The sequence below is a fragment of the Onychomys torridus genome, chromosome 4, assembly GCF_903995425.1.
Source record: "Onychomys torridus chromosome 4, mOncTor1.1, whole genome shotgun sequence".
In the NCBI taxonomy this organism is placed as follows: domain Eukaryota; kingdom Metazoa; phylum Chordata; class Mammalia; order Rodentia; family Cricetidae; genus Onychomys; species Onychomys torridus.
In genome coordinates, this window is record NC_050446.1 from 111,057,203 (window position 1) to 111,061,949 (window position 4,747).

Below are 4,747 nucleotides of genomic sequence, written 5' to 3' on the forward strand. Positions count from 1 at the left end.
ACTCACCTAAATACAATCTGGTTATTTTACAAAAACAAAATAACAAAGGGAAAATGTTTCAAATTTTAAAGAAGCAGCAATCATTAACATACAAAGTACAAAGGAAATTTCACCAAATGTTCAAGAAGAGTAAAATACCTACCCACTGAAGGGAAATGGGAGGTGTTTGCAAGTAGTTGGGAACATTTAGGGTGCTCAGGCAAAGGACATGACCCCCAAAAATTCAACACATACTAAGATACTCATCAGAGTGTGAAAAAGATGTATTCACAGATTACAAGAATCTAGCCTTGAAGGACCCATCTGAGGCAAATCCTGGATATGCAACTCTAGTCACAAACTAATGATCCAGACAGAAACGTTTAGGACTTAAAAGGAACAAAAGAAAAGTACGGCAGTACATGATGACACATACTTGCAATCTTAGTTACTCTGGAGGCTAAGTCATGAGGCTCACATGAACTTTGGGTTTAGGCCAGCCTGGACAAGATTGGTTTGTTTGTTGTTTTAAAACAGAGAAGTTCCCAGTGTAAGTTGTTGAATCCCATAGCAAAACCAAGAGCCCAGTTCCATACATGATCTATAATCAATTCCTCATCATACTCCAGGGAAGTGAATATGTTACCATTTGTTCTTTAAAAAATCATCACCCAAACTTCATGGCTTAAAAGCAGCAAAAATGATTTTCCTGGTTTCTATGGACTCAACTTCTCTAAAGTGGGGCTGGTTCTGGGCTTTTCCTGCTGGGATTCAAGATGGTGGCTCCAGACTGGAGACATGAAACAGTGAGACTGCAGCTGAAGGATTTACTTCCTGGGTGTCTAAGCCATGGCTGTTAGCTGGAGGCTTCATTTCCTCTCTGGCCTCATATCAATATTCTCAGAGTTAGAAGACATCGTGTCTCTTGTGCCCTCATTTTTATGTCTCACTGTCTGTTCCACTACATTATGCTTATTAGAAACCAGATGTGTTGAGTGTGAAATGGAAGGGATTTGAGCTGTGTGTTTCTCAGTGGGGAGTTAGGAAATAATATAAATAACCCACATCACCACAATATTATCACTATTTTCAGGGGAGCACAAATTTTTACCTTTCCACACATTTACATGGACAACCAGAAACGTTTCTGGAATAGCCAGACTTGAGTACTGAAGCCCATCACCATGACTCTACCTGAGAACAGAAGAGGGGCTATAAATAGACAAAAGTCAGGATTCAGATGTGTCCAGAAACAACAACAGATAAAGTAAAACTTCTTAGCAAGGAAGAGTGCGATAAAACATTCTTATTACTGAAGATTTAATATATTATGAATTGAACAGATTTAAAAAGTAGTCAAATACAGAGGAAAATGGAATAATATAATGAAGTTGATTAAATACATTAATTTCATTTCCCAGATAATATACTTTTTATGTCCTTTTATGAATTATTTCTTAAAGTCAGTTAATAGTCCCACTATCTGATCATAATATAGAAAATTAAATTATTTCTAAATGATCAACAGTTTAATTAATTGAAAATTAAGCAACATACTCCATCTTGGCATTGAGGAGAGCACAGTAATATTTCCGTTCCTTATGAAGCAATTAAAAGACTACTTAATACTAAGACCAGGAGACACATTAATAAAAGACCTACATTAATAAAGTGTGTTAGAGAGAAAACAGTTTCTAGCCTAAAATTAGTGAATAAAAAAACATATAAAATGAATGGTGCTATTATGAGATATTAAAGGAAAATAGCTAAATTCAAAACAACAAAATACATTAGAAAAGATACATCATAAAAGTGCCTTCTTTGGAAGGCTCTATAGAGCAGAACCGCCTTTGTGATTCAGATTAAAGAGAAAAGCTGACCTATAATCAAGAAAGTAAAAGACACGACAACCACATCATCTGAGAAGCTATAGTAATTGTAAAATGAACCACTACCAGTCACATGCCAGTCCATTTGAAAACTTGCATACACTATTATAAATTATTAGCACTGTTCTTTTTCATAAGTAGAAACCCCAAATAGATAAGTGCAAGAACTTGGAATTGTGATTAGAAGTGTACCCTTGGAAATGCAGACCAGAATATTCTGTCCATCTTCAGGGCATAAGTAATCCCACTCAATCTAAGTATTTCAGAATTCAGAAAAAGAGAAAAGCCTCGGGAATAGATGAGACTATTCAGAAGAATCAAGACGCAAGCTGAGAAAAATGTGCGCAGCAAGAGCTTCCAAGGTGTTTATTCCCCTCATGAGATCCTAAAATAGCTTTTCTCTGAGTTGGAGAAAGTGTAGATTCTGATCTGAATATAATTATGTGCAAATTGCTCACATTCTAAAGAAATCATTCTTCAGCCCTCATTCAAGACGTGGCTCAGAATTGCTGCAATTAAAAGTGAAGGTAAGCTGCAGATGGGAGAATGAAGTGGTGTTGTATATTGTCGACCGGTTTATTTCTCACTTCAAAATTGTTGGACAGGTTTTCATTTATCATTTGAAAAGATACAATGTATCTGTCATTGATTTGTGATTTACTTGTAAAACAAACAGTTTTAAATCCCTGTGCAGGAGGCCCTGACAGCAGCCTTTCCCATCACACATAGGCACATCCCGAAACAGGGGGAGCTTTGAAGCAAGGATGGACTTTAGAAGAGAAAGTCAGTTTTGTAAAGAACTGTGACAAGAAGACAGCAACAGTAAAATACCTGTGACAGCTTTACCTCAATCCTATGTCAACATACATTTAAAACTCAGCACAGTTTACTTCTAATAATACATCAGCCACCACCCACAGGCATGCCTTGTGAGTTAACTAACAGGTGAGGGACTATCTACTGACGGTTTGCCTTCCAGGCCAACACACAAAAATTTCCATTCTTCTGGTAACAAAGCAGCTTATCTATGGAGATTTAGTGACAGTTTTTATAAACATGTGTGAAGTAATTCTATAAATGACTTTTATTAACCAAATGTTTGGGGACATGTCTGAGACTATATGGTATTTATTTTCATTTAAATTAAAGAAATTAAAGATAGTTTTAATTTAAAGATAAAATATTATACTCATCACCAGATAAAGACAGAACAAGTTAAGCTAATGAACATCTTAGCCAGGGCCCGATTTTACATTCATACTTTATGTTGGTAGACCCTAAGTGTTCGATTCTGTCAGCTTCCAGTCAGTAGTTCTGATGGACTTACTAATCTGTTCCCTTCCATCTTCTAAATGTGAATCCTCCAACATGTACCATATATACAATTTCATGGATTTCAGAATTAAACCAGGCTACCACTGACATCAACTGTGTCATCAAAATAAGGAAAACACATTATCATTGTCTTGATATTATATGTAATCTATGTCCCAGAAGTTTCACTGATAACATACACCCTAGAGAAATTCTTGCACTTAATTTTCTAAAAACTATGAGTAAACATGGTCCTAGAAGCTTTGCATTAATGGCAAAGATTGAAAATACCCTGAATATCCACCAACAGAATTGCTGGCTTAAAAGAAGCATGGAATAATAATGCAATGGAATATCATGCAACTGTTAGTGTGTGTGTGTGTGTGTGTGTGTGTGTGTGTGTGTGTGTGTGTGTGTAGTGCTTGTTGTTCTTGGGACAGGGTCTCATGAAACTCAACTGGCCTTAAACTTGCTATGAGGCCTAGACTCCAGCCTCGGTCCCCAAAGTGCACAGGAGTCACAGACACAAGCTACCACAGCAGCTATTTTCTTAAAATTTATAACACGTGATTCTATTCTAAACACCCATGATTTAGGGAATCATTCACAGGAAGCCACACAGCCCTGGAGGCTAGGGGACATTAAATAGGAAGTTCAGAGGGCAGGCAGGAGAGGGTACAGTGTCAGGAAGAAACCCAGAGGTGACCCGTGGTAAACCCAGCCTTTATATTCCTGCCTTTGACTCTCTACTCCTTCCTCTCTTCCTTCCTTTTTAATTCCTTTTTCCTGTTTTCTTTTCCCTTAGTCACGTTGCACTTCATGTTCTTCATGCTATCATACTATCTGTATATCATTTAGTATTTTTGTGTGAAATAGTCCTTAAAGCAATATCTCTGTGGTAGAAAAGATGGGCTGGGTGTCAGGAACTATTAGACTTTATAAACCTTTTCAAATTACTTCATGTTAACCATGAAAATTTGGATTGGAGTTATGAGTCAGTGGTTAAGAGCACCTACTGTTCTTGCAGAAGACCGGTGAGCTTGGTTCCCAGCACCCACATGGCAGCGACTCACAGCCTTTTGTAGCTCCAGTTCCAGGGGATTCTTCACGCTCTTCGGACCTCTGCGTGCACTGTCTGCACATAGTTACTTAGAGGACCACTTTGTTTCACCTTAAAGTTTCAAAATTTGCCTCCAAAATGGTGTGTGGGGGGGGTGGGGGTGGGGGGAGTGGCTCTAAAATAAAGTTATTTCCATTTGTGTTTAAATAATTTTAGGAATGTATGAGCAAAAATATCATTTTTCGTTTGTACCGTTTGTTGCATTTTCAGCTTTTCAATATTACTCAGTAAACTGTTGTGTATTTAATTATTACTATTTACCACACGCAGCTTCAGTTTTCTATTTTTTGACTGAGGGCAGGAGGTGGGCGAACACAATGGAAGAGTGCAGTCCTGGTGCCCCACCCCTAGGATTCAGGTTTAAGAGCATCCTAGCTGGAGCTAAACCACCTCCGCCGCCCACGGTGGGCGGGGCCTAGGGCAAGCTCCACCCTGTGGCGTACCT